Consider the following 12766-nt stretch of genomic DNA (forward strand, 5'->3'; position numbering starts at 1 on the left):
TTAACTTAAAATATCAAATAGTTTTCAGAATGGATACACGGACAGTTGCATATTTTTAAAGCACCTAACTAAAAATGTCTTTATAACTTTTTTACATGAAGAGAATCAAGAATGGAAAAATAAATCTTGGGTTAAATTTTTTTATTATTGTTGTTTACTTTTCAGAACTCAATAAACATTGCTTGATTGCCTTCTGGAGTTAGTGTTGGGAAGGAGATATCTAAATTCAATTTGAATTTTGTTCTTTTGAGCTTCCCTGGTAACACAGCTGGTAAAGAATCTGCCTGCAATGCAGGAGACCCCAGTTTAATTCCTGGCTCGGGAAGATCTGCTAGAGAAGGGATAGGCTACCCACTCCAGTATCCTTGGGCTTCCGTGGTGGCTCAGCTGGTGAAGCCAGCTACAGTCCACCTACAATGCAGGAAATGTGGATTTGATCCCTGGGTTGGAAAGATCCCCTGGAGAAGGGAAATATGATGCAACCCAGTATTCTGGCCTGGAGAATTCCATGGACTGTATAGTCCTTGAGGAGTTGGACAGGACTGAGTGACTTTCACTTTCACTTTTGTAGATTATCTGCTTTCCTATATAGTAGTTGAGTGTCTTCTACCCCTCAATTTCGTGAAATATAAGTCATAACTAGGATATATTACTGTATTAACTCTTTTCATTATTTGTATCTTATTTTTGTCCAGTCCTTTAGATAAAGACTTTGTCTTTCTTTAGCTTAAACCTTTTTTTTTTTTTTTAATTTCATCTATTACTAATCTTGGAATTAAGTTTTTTTTAAAGTTCTGGGATGTCTCATATAGGTTGGATTCTCTGACTCTTTCCTTTGTACCTAACACATTTCATGACACTATTTTTATCTTTTTGTCTTTCTTTTCTGAATTCAGGGTAGATTTCTTAAGTTCATCTCCTACCACACTAAAGTAAATATGCAAAACCCAATGTACTGTTCACTCTCATTGTCAAGGCTCAGAATGCAGGTAAGTAGGAAGCATATTTTCTGTAGAGACTTTAAAAACAATAATAAAATCAAGTTAAATCACTTTTCTTTATCATTATGTGGTAGGAACTGTAATAGTGCTTGCTTAGGGTACAGATTATGTCTCTAATCCTAATAGGACTACATATTTATGCACTAAAATAGTCATTATAAGAATTAACAAACAGATCATTAATTATGTCAATTCTGCTTTTCTACGTGGCCAATTGAGTTTTGTTTTTGTTTAGAATTTAAATCAATGAACTGCTGGTATGATATTTTTAATTGGTAAGTGAAAATTTTAGCTTATAAGTAAAACATTTTATTGCACTTAAATAGTAATAAATATATAAATTCTAAAAATAAAATGCTATTCTTTTAAATGATAATTAAAAAGTAGCGACAATGATTACTTGTTACTACATGATTGTGGTTTTTGTCATATAGAGGAAGGAGATTTTAAAACATGATCTGATTTTGTCATCAAATATGCTAGTCATGTCACTGCCAACCATGGTGCTATCAGCTTTTTTCAGTAGCTCACTCTATGAGGAATTTTGATCAATTAGCTTTTCTCTTTGAAACCCTATTAACATTGACAATCTGCTTGCTGTGGCCATCTGGTCTACCCAGTGTCCTTTCTCTCCCTGCACTCTGATGCTGTATAAGTGAAAAAGTCTCCTACCCTTGTTTCCTAGAAAAGCTGAATTTTTGCAGGTCTCTATGCCTCTTTTTTGAGAGTCGGACACGACTGAGTGACTTCACTTTCACTTTTCACTTCTATGCACTGGAGAAGGAAATGGCAACCCACTCCAGTGTTCTTGCCTGGAGAATCCCAGGGACAGGAGAGCCTGGTGGGCTGCCATCTATGGGGTGGCACAGAGTCGGACACGACTGAAGTGACTTAGCAACAGCAGCATGCCTCTTTTAGTGCAGTCCTGTCTCCACTTCCTCTTGAAGAAATTCATCAAAGCTTTCAACTCTTTAAAAAAATTGTATTTATGTATTTTTGGCTGTGCTGGGGTTTGTTGCTGTGTGCAGTATTTCTCTAGTTGCAGCAAGGAGGGGCTACTCTAGTTGTGGTGTGCGGGCTGCTCGCTGCAGTGGCTTCTCTCGTTGTGGTACGTTGTCTCTAGCACGCAGGCTTCAGTAGTTGCGGTGCACGGGCTTAGTTGCTCCATGGCACGTGGGATCTTCCCAGATCAGGGTCAAACTGAGATCCCTTGCATAACAGGGCCAATTCTTAACCACTGGACCACCACGGAAGTCCCCAACCTTGGATGGAACCCTTTCTACTTTCCAAATGGGTAGGAATTTTTCTGCATTTTGCTTTCTATTTCCATATACACAGAAAATATGAGGAAAATGTGAGAATGGTGGGGGCCATCTATGCTCCTGTCATTATCTTTCCCTCAGTTTTCTGCTGCTTATTGATTTAAATCCCCCCTACTCTTACTCTAATTAAATGCATTTCTGGAAGAGGCGTTAATAAGCAGGCATTGTGTGTGTGTACACGCAAGTATGTGTGATAGTGTGCATGTATGTGTATATGGATTAATTTTAAAGACTTACAGCTGTTAGAAGAAAGCTCTTGAGTAATCCTGTAATTACAGTGCACTGCATAGTTTAATGAAACCATACGGTTTTTTTTCTTTCTTTTAAAGGAGTTAATGTAAGAATCTGAATAAGTGTACTGTTACAACAATTTCTCGACAGAAATTTTAAAGTTTATACATGCTTGCATTCATAAAAGAGGAGACCCAGAAAACCACTTTGACTAGTTCAGGAAATATAAACTTTATTTTCTCAAAGAGAACACCCACAGTAGCTTATGGAGGTAGTAGAACAGCTTAAGAATTACTGTTTTGAAGCTGAAAGTTCAGCATCAGTTTAGGGAATTGTGGTATCCCTAAGACTTTAAAACTCTTTATTTCTATCCTATATATTTCAGAGCTGGTGTTTTTCTACTCTTAGATTTATCCAATATAATGGACTTTTGATGAAACTGATTCTACAGAATGTGACCAAATAACTGGCTTCTGAGGGAAGGCTAACAAGTCCCTAATATTGGCAGCAAGTACAGCAAGGGTATAAAACACCTAGAAAATGTCAGTGGAATTTAAACAATTCAGGACTAGGCTAGAAATCTAGGATTAATAGGTAGAATCCTGTTGTTGAAATAGTATTATTTGCCAAGATTAATAGTTAATTCAGTGAAAAATTAGTATCTATGATGTATAAGAGTTAAGTCCATATAGAAGGAAGACAGAAGGCTATTTCATAATAGCAAATTTTTAAATGAGAATAGTACCCTGGGGGCAAAAACGAGGCACCTATGTGCGTGGGGTTGGGGAGGAGGAGAAGACATATCAAATTTTGACTCCTTCTGGGGTATCTCTAGTTCACCTTCTGAGTATAAGCCTCATTCCAATGCCACCACTTCATATATATGTCTGTTTTCTTGGGCTCCAAAATCACTGAGGACAGTGACTGCAGCCATTAAATTAAAAGATGCTTGTGAAAGTTTGCCTCTATGATCCAAGCCATGAATGATGTGATTCCTGGCCTCTGGTGGAGAGGAATTCAATCCGGGGCCAGAGACAAGGTTTGATCACTCAGAGCTTTTGTGTAATATTAAGTTCTATTAAAGTATAAAAGAGAGAGAGAAAGTTTCTGACATAGACATCAGAAGGGGACAGAAAGAATGCCCCCTTGCTAGTTTTTAGCATGGAGTTATATACCTATTAGCAAGCTACTAATTAGAGAAAGGAAATGCCTCAAAGCTGAGAGTTTCACCAAGCCTTCCACCCACAACATGCATTTTGAGATAGCTTGCATAAGGTGAGTCATCCCTGGCCATAAAACAATTGACATGAATCTTGAAGAAAGGCAGTTTTCTAAGCAAATACATAGTTCATTAACATAGCTTAAGAAAATATTTCCATATGGAAAAATGCAGTGGTTAGCTCAAGGTTTGAGATAAAGGTAAGTTCAGGTGGGACCAGGTGTCGCCATGGCAACACAGGATTAGAAGAGAAAAGAAAAAAAAAAATTGAAAAACGCCTGCCACTTGCTGTTTATTTTTTCCTGCCACCTGGGGACCTCTGACCTCCCTACTGAGGCTATTAACACCCTCTCTTGCTCCTTGGAAGAAAAGCTATGACAAACCTACAGCATATTAAAAAGTAGAGATATCACTTTGCTGACAAAAGTCCATATAGTTGAGCTAAGGTTTTTCCAGTAGTCATGTACAATTGTGAGAGTTGGGCCATAAAAAAGGCTGAGCACTGAAGAACTGATGCTTTCAAACTGTGGTGCTGGAAAAGACTCTTGAGAGTCCCTTGGACTGCAAGCAGATCAAACCAGTCAACCCTAAAGGAAATCAACCCGGAATATTCATTGGAAGAACTGATACTAAAGCTCCAGTAATTTGGCCCCCTGATGCAGAGAGCTGACTCATTGGAAAAGATCCTGATGCTGGGAAAGATTGAGGTCAGGAGGAGCAGGGGATGACAGAGGATGAGATGGTTGGATGGCATCTTTGACTCGATGGACATGGGTTTGAGCAAACTCTGGGAGATGGTGAAGGACAGGGAAGCCTGGTGTGCCGTAGTCCATGAGGTCACAAAGAGTCGAACGCAACTGAGCAACTGAACAACAGGGTTCTATTTTTGATAAACTGTGGATCATTTCCTAAACACACGTTTCATTTCATAGCACTCTTTCTTTGTGTATGCTAATCCCTCTCTTGGAATGCTTTTCGTATTCTTGCTTGCCTGAATAACCCTCCTCATGTATTAGGGCCCACTTCACATGTGCCCTGTTCCATGAAGCTTTCTCATCAACTATAAGTAAACAGAATAAGTTGCTAGGATCCCTGTGCCCAGTCCCTCACATTCACCGAGCCCAGCATTTTGTTTCCACCAGCACCTACCACATTGTTCATAATGTTTGTTTTTTTCATGTATCTTCCTACTAGACTGCATGGTCCTTGAGGACTGAACAGTGTCATGCATCTTTGCATTTTCATTATCTTATATAGGGCTTGCTTCTTAGTAGAAGCTCATATATGTTAAATGCATGAAGGAGTGAAGGAAACACCCCTATAATGTTAGATTTACCTCCATAACAAAGACTTAATTTTTCTAAGAATGGTGAACATAGAATTGTATTTATATTATTCAGAAAAAAAAAAAAAAACTTCAAGTGCTATGCTGCTTCCTTTGGGAGATGGGCTTTCTAGAACAATGGAAAATTAGAGATACTGATATTGTTCAAGGGTACCTAGGTACTAGGGCTTCCCTGGTGGCTCAGTGGTAAAAAAAAAAAAAAAAAAAATCTGCCTGCCAATGCAAGAGATGGGAATTCTATCCCTGGGCTGAGAAGATCCCCTAGAGAAGGAAATGGTAACCCACTCCAGTATTCTTGTCTGGAAAATCCCATGGACAAAGGAACTTGGTTATAGTCCATGGCATCACAGAACAGTCATACATGACTTAGTTACTGAACAATAGCAACCTGAGTACTGACAGTGCTTTCTCCTTATAGACGAGAAACTCCCTGTTTTATGCTGTTTGTATGTGGAACAGGATATTTATGAATAGTCCCTTCTAAAGAAGAATATAGATCATTGGTAAAAGTTTTTGTGGATTGGGGATGAAAAAAAGACTAAGGGCACTGGCATAACACTTTTTGCTTCATTCTTAACACTTACAGGCACCTAAAAGGCTAACCTGGAAGCTCCAGAGGAGGGACAGAAAAACCACACTGTGTGCTATTTCTGCAGCATCTTCTCTAATACCACGTACACATGCTTCATAACTTACAAATTCATAGCAAGTGTACATGTAAGATCTTTCCCTGCCATCTGTGATCCACCTGCAGTGATGCAAATTATTTATACTGGATTGTGTTGATCACTCTCATTAGTACTGCACTTATCAAAGATTGTCTATACAAACAGAAATATCCTTGATTTCATAGAGAAACTCCTTGGATCCCCAGTTAAGTTTTAATGGAAGTGAACTTGGAGTGAGTATTAGTTACTCAGTCATGTCTGATTCTTTGTGACCCCATGGACTGTGGCCCACCAGGCTCCTCTGTCCATGGAATTCTCCAGGCAAGAATACTGGAGTGGGTAGCCTTTCCCTTCTCCAGGTGATCTTCCTGATCCACGGATTGAACCCAGGTCTCCTACATTATAGGCAGATTCTTTACCATCTGAGCACCAGGGAAGCCCAGAACGAATTTACTTTACACTTAATATGTATCTGTGTAAATCAGCATCTACTTTTTGGGTATTCACAAACATGCTTGTTGCTTAATTAAGATGATATTCTGAGTCAAAATAACACAGCTACCCATGACCTAATTGATTTATCTACTCGTGAGCTCATCTTCTTGATGCTTTCATGCATCCTTTGTATGATAGTTCCTATTTCTAAAATTGGTTGCAGTTTAAGCGGAATGTTTCAAAATCTGACTCTGCCTTGAACAATTCTATCTATAGTAGCTAGTTATAGAGAATTACGTCAGCACTTCTTAATTGTTGCACTAAGAAACACTTGGGTGTCTACAATTCCATGATATTATGCTGAGATACTGATTTCTTTAATCCCAAGCATAGCCAGAAAGAAAACACACACACACACATGGAATGGTACTTCTGGCCACAAGCAATCCTCAACTTTGATTCCAATCTGCTGGTCAAATGTCATCTTTTTTCTTGTCTGTGCCATCATGTGAGAAATGAAGAGGCACTGAATTGTAGCATGTCCATATAAAAAAATCCACAAGGTGTATCTGCAAGAGAACTATAGAGATGCTGAGAGGATCATGGAATAGTGATTGGGAGCCTGTACTTGATGTGCTGTGTGAGTTTGAATCCCTGGTCTCTTCTTTACTAGTTAGTTGTATGGAATTAGACAAATTACTTAGCTTCTCTATGCTTCACTTTTCTTATCTGTAAAAAGGAGATAATAACAGAACCTAGCGTACTGGACTGAGAAGATAAATTAATATAGCCAGAGTGCTTAGAACATGCCTGATATACAGTCAAGGTGATGAAAGTATTTACTCTTATGATTTATTTTCTTGTTGAGGAATAAGTTCAATTATCATATAACTGGAAGGAAAATTTGTCTCTTGTGCTTAGTATACCATCATTAAGATGCATTCATCTCCAATACACCATAAATAAGTATAATATGTTTATAGGTATTCATGTAAAATACATAGCATTAAGGGCTTCCTTTAATATTCTCATACTCTCATTGACATCACTTTGCAAACAGAAATTGCTTATTCTAGAAGAGTCTTATAAAAATTCAAAAAATTTTTTCTTGGGCCATACAAATGACTTATTAATTAGATATATGGCAGGGATGAAAAATATGCTGATGAATAGCAATAGTTTGTTGGCCAGATAATTAGGCTCACCAGAGTGTTTTACTAGGAAAAACTGGTGGAGCATACAGGACACCAGAAGCCCCATCATTCCTAAAAGGGCAATCAGGTTGATGGATCAGCGCATCTGCTTGGTAGAAGAACACAGACTTTTCTTCGATAGATTAGCACAAAATAGAGCTAAATTTGTGATTTAATTGACTCAAACTATAAAGTTTCATACATAAAATTAGGCCAAAAGTGATGGTTATAAGATTCCTTTTAAAACTGTAGGTGGTGCATGTGTAATTTTTTAAATTTGTAATTAAAATTGACAAGGATTTAATATTTCAACAGCATCTTCATTTGTGGTACCCTAAGATTTGCAGTATATGTTGATACAGTTCAGGAATCTTTTTATCTATGCTACTGCGTGCGTGCTAAGTCACTTCAGCCGTGTCCGAATCTGCAACCCTGTGCACTGCAGCCTGCCAGGTGCCTCTGTGCATGGGATTCTCCAGGCAAGAATACTGGAGTGGGTTGCTGTGCCCTCCTCCAGGGGATCTTCCCAACCCAGGGGTCGAATCTGCATCTCTTACATCTCCTTCATTGGCAGGCAGGTTCTTTACCACTAGCGCCACCTGGGAAGCCCATCTATGCTATTATGTTTGAGGAATACCAAGAAAGATTTTTTTTTTTCATTTCATACTATCAACTCAGTGCTTCAGTTCATTTCCATCCAACACACATCTGATAACTGCTTCCTCTCTGAAAATTAAGTCTACCCGTTAACTAACATTGCAATCAAACCATAAATTAATCATGTAGTTTATTCACCCCCCTGCTGCCATCATCCCCCAATAGCAACTTAGATGCCTCTGAGAGTATGTTGACTATGGAAGTGCACAAAATGGCATCTTAATGACCTGAAAGAGCTAATACCCTTCTGTAAGTGCCTTGCTAAATATCACAGAGTGACTTGGACGCTGGGAAAGCTTGGCTCATTATTCCACTGTGCTGAGCTAAATCATTTGGGTTCTCTTTATTTGCTGTTGGCCTTTCTCTTTGCCTCTCTCTGCTCATGCATAAAGGATATTGATTTAAATAAAAGATACTGTAAACATGCACTTTGTTAGGGAAATCTGACTATGCAAGTATAATTTCAAAGGTCAGAGTTCTAACAATGCTTGATTTACATTAATTTGTGCTTGAGGAAAATGCCTACTTGACTAAAAGAAGAAAAGAAAAAGAATTTTATTCACACATATTGCCCTGTGTTTTTCTATCATGTTTTCCAGAGCTGATCAAAGAGGAAAATCATATTTACTGGAAAGATCCCACACTTGGGATCACTCAATGTAGCAGAATAGATTAAACCTCTGGGAAAAATATATAGTCTGAATGTAAGTCTGAAAGAATTTGGGACCTCCATCCTAAAATGATTGCCATAGTGAAATAAAAAATTTGTATTTTTAAAGATTATTTTACAGCTTTTTCTAGGACAACGTAATTGTTTAATTCTGTAAAGGTATTTTCCATAAAGGTCTATCTTTACTGACATGGAAAAATAGAAAAGAAATTTAAAAAGATGATTATATGCTGTGTGAACTGCAAAAATGGCAAATAATTTAACTATTTTGCATACTTCAGTAGCAAATCTGCCTTTCAATGCCCTTATTTTTCTACATAAATTCACTTTTTAGTGCTGATTTGCTTGTATTAAAATGTACTTCTATTAATATGGTTAATAAGTATTTTTTAGAGTGCTGTTCCTTTTAAAGTATTTTCAGAATTTTTAATTTACCATTTTATTACTTTATTCTGTGTAGCTTTAAAATATTTATTTATGGCTGCCCTGGATCTTCATTGCTACGCAGGCTTTCTCTGGTTGCGATGGGCAGGGGCTACCCTCTAGTTGGAGCCTGCGGTCTTCTCATTGCGGCAGCTTCTATTGCTGGAGAGCACAGGCTCAAGGCACGTGGGCCTCAGCTGTTGCCGCGCGTGGGCTCAATAATTGGCGGTGCGCTGTTTCTAGAGCTCAGGCTCAGTAGCTGTGGTGCACAGGCTTAGTCGCTCCACGGCATGTGGGATCTTCCCGGACCAGGGATCGAACCTACATTGCAAGGTGAATTCTTAACCACTGGACCATTAGGGAAGCTCCTATTCTGTGTATTTAAAAGATAAACAGGAATTAAAACTTTGTAAGTTAATGATCAAATGCACAATAATATCAGAAACATAAAATCCCCCTATGTAGTATCATGTATTTTTTTTTTAACTTAGGGTTTGTTTGCTGTTATTGCTGGATTTGTTGTTGTTGTTGTTTTTTGATGCCAGATTTAGTTCCAATTTGCAGATTTACTTCTTACTAGATAAATTGTGAAAGGGAGGTGACAAGTACCACCTTATACATTGTTGAGGAACTTGCTGATAATAAAGTGATCGTTTAGTGATCATTTTATTGTGTTCACTCTCCTTGCAAAGTATTAAAGACAATACTGTTCCTTTTCATCCTTATAACAAACCTTTAAGGTAGACAGTGAGATTGTTATATTTACTGATGAAAAATGAGAAGTTAAGAGAAGTGAGGTAATATTCAAGATCAGATACCTAACAAATTGCAGAAACAGGATTGGAATCTTGGAATCTGATTTACACACACACAAAAGCTTAACGACTGAATTGTATTGTTCCTAGGGATGTAGGAACAATACATTTCTACATTCTAGGGATGTAGAAAATCATCTGGAATCTGAAAGAGTAATAATTGATTACTATATTTAAATATTTGCTATTGCTTTGATATTCAATAAGAGATGGTTGTATCCTCAGAATTCAAAGTTATAATAGAATACTGAAGTTAATGAGTTTTTACTTGTCTTGGTAGCTGAAATTTTAGACCTACAATTGACTTAGCTTATTGTTACATTAATTATCTTTGGTGGCATTTATTTTTCTCTGCTTGAATTCTGACTTTAAGACCAGTACTTCTCTTCACTGTCAGATCCTCTGAAATTATATATACTTTTGACAGATTTATAATCCTTCAGCTGTCAGATGCTAATTGTAGTATAGAGAGTCCATTTTGTTTCTATTTGAGGTATATGCAAGTCATTTATCTTTCCATGCCCATAAGATTTCCTTAGGCTTCCTGACCTAGTTCATGAAGCCTTTCATTCATGAGTAGTATTTGCCACCCCAATTTATATCTCTGCATTTCTGCTGCTGCTGTTTTTTTCATTGACTCCGTACTCATTTCCTCCCATAAAACTCCTACAGTACAGAATATACATAATATAATTTTTATGTTGCTGTAATATTACATTACCATTTGCTTCTGTCTCCACATGTTGCTAAAATCTTCAATAACTTTGCCCAGGAGGAGGATATTAGTGCTCAGATAGTTCATATAAAATGTTTTCTGAATATTCTTAATTGTTATTCAAGTATTTTCAGTCATTTTGTTCCAAGGCGGGCATAACACTTTGTTTCGTGTTATAGCTTATTTTTCCTTTATAAAAGCCCAGAGTATTGTGCACAGATAATGGAATCATGATGAAGTTTTGTAAACTTGACGTGTGCTTGTTGTTTTCAAATGAGTGAAAGCTATTCTGTCTTAGGGATATTCCTGAGTATCCTTGTAAGACTGAAATGAATGGTCATTGCTAGTTCTATTGCTCCTTAAACTACTGTATCTTGAATTTTTTCTGGAATAGAGAGCTGGGAACAAAGGTCAAAAGACTGTTTAATCTCTGTAATGACATTATTCAAATCCATTATGTTATACACCATTACACACCAAAAGTTCATTCATTAAAATACACATGCCTGAAAAACATAATTGGAACAAACTGTATTACATGCATAGATATATATCTCGTTCGTGTTGTAAATACTTGTGTATACATAAACATGGGCTTCCCATGTGGCACAGTGGCAAAGAATCTGCTTGCCAATGTAGGAGATTCAAGAGACTTAGGTTCGATCCCTGGATTGAAAAGATTCCCTGGAGTAGGAAATGGCAATCCATTTGAGTACTCTTACCTGGAAAATCCCTTGGACAGAGGAGTCTGGCAGAGTTGGCAGGGTACAGTCCATGGGGTTGCTAAGAGTTGGACATGACTTAGCATATACACACACACATACATAATATGTATATATTTTTCACATATGTATATATATACAATCATATAAATTCTACAGAAATAATATTACTGTGTATATTACACTAGAAAATGTATATAATTCAGTTGAGTAGTTCCTTTCATCAAAAAGAACTAGATAATTAACTATTTTTATTTGGCTTCAGTTATGTGGATAATAGCTCTAGTTTTCCATTTCTGTCTGTGCATTTGTATATGTGTGCATCTGTGGAGTCAATTTATTTAATACAATAAAACCTCACTGAACAAAGTTTTTCTAGATCATCTTTTCAATTATATCAATGCAACAGAATGTATTTTGAGCATTCACTATGATACTGGGTACTTCTCTCTCCTTTTAAGAGTGAGAACCTGAGAAATAGATCCATGTCCCTCAATATCACATATTTCTTAACTACTTATATTAAGCATTTGGGTTTAACTGTATCACCATCCCCATAGTTTAAAAATTATAACAAAGGCCCAGTCAAATAGTCACCAAACTTTAGAGTTGTAGTGAACTCTATGGGTTGTTTAAACCAGATTCTTTATTTTATATGTTTTAAAAGGAGCTTTGTATGTGTGTGTATTATAAAAATATAAAATTTAAAAAATTAGAACAAAATGCTTGATATTAAAAGATGGGAATTTTTAACTTTCAGAATTTTCTGTGACATTTTAATGAGAAAGGAAAAATTATCCTTTACTTAATTTTAAAGTTTCTTTTTGCACTTTTATAATAGCATCCCTCCCTGGGAAAGAATCTTCTAAAATGTTCTGGAGTAGCCTCTATGGGATAATGGTTTATAAATACATTTTAGTTAGTTCAGTGGTAATTAGTGACACATGAGTGAAGAACCATATTTTAAGTTCATGGATACTGAGCTTAGTGAATGATGTTTTGCTTTATAAGAGTCTGTTGGGGGCTGTTATGAATAATAATGAGGAAAGAACATACATTTGCATCTGTAGTGAATGCCCCCTGGCAGCAAGGCCTTGAGAATCCTCAGTGTCCATGTCCGGCTGCCTGAGTGACACTCCAGACTACCCTCCCCAGCGCAGCAAAGCTGCAATCTGCGTATTGCTTCAAGGATCATTACCTTTTTGACACCACTTTCATTGCTTCTTTCATTCTAAATTTCTCTGAGAATGAGTTTTATTCATTCTATAACTATAACACATCTAGTCTTGACACTTTTTATCCGTAATTACAAAAGAAGCAGTAGACTGGAATTTGGAGCAATTCAGATAT

General features: G+C 37.0%; 1 long non-coding RNA gene across 6 annotated transcripts in view; it reads left to right on the top strand.

Annotated features, from left to right (window-relative positions):
• Positions 1 to 12766, top strand: part of LOC147369907 (uncharacterized) — a 230195-nt gene that overhangs the window by 142813 nt on the left and 74616 nt on the right. Inside the window, exon 3 of one of the 6 annotated variants that reach the window (XR_015168090.1) lies at positions 8671 to 10620. The exons of the other annotated variants lie outside the window; for them this stretch is intronic. This is a non-coding gene — a long non-coding RNA (uncharacterized LOC147369907). Of the gene's footprint in view, positions 1 to 8670; positions 10621 to 12766 lie in introns of those variants that run through there. 6 annotated transcript variants of the gene reach the window in all.

This window comes from Bos grunniens, chromosome 7 (assembly GCF_055505025.1).
Source record: "Bos grunniens cultivar Pamir isolate PY7600 chromosome 7, Bosgru_T2T1.0, whole genome shotgun sequence".
Taxonomy (NCBI): domain Eukaryota; kingdom Metazoa; phylum Chordata; class Mammalia; order Artiodactyla; family Bovidae; genus Bos; species Bos grunniens.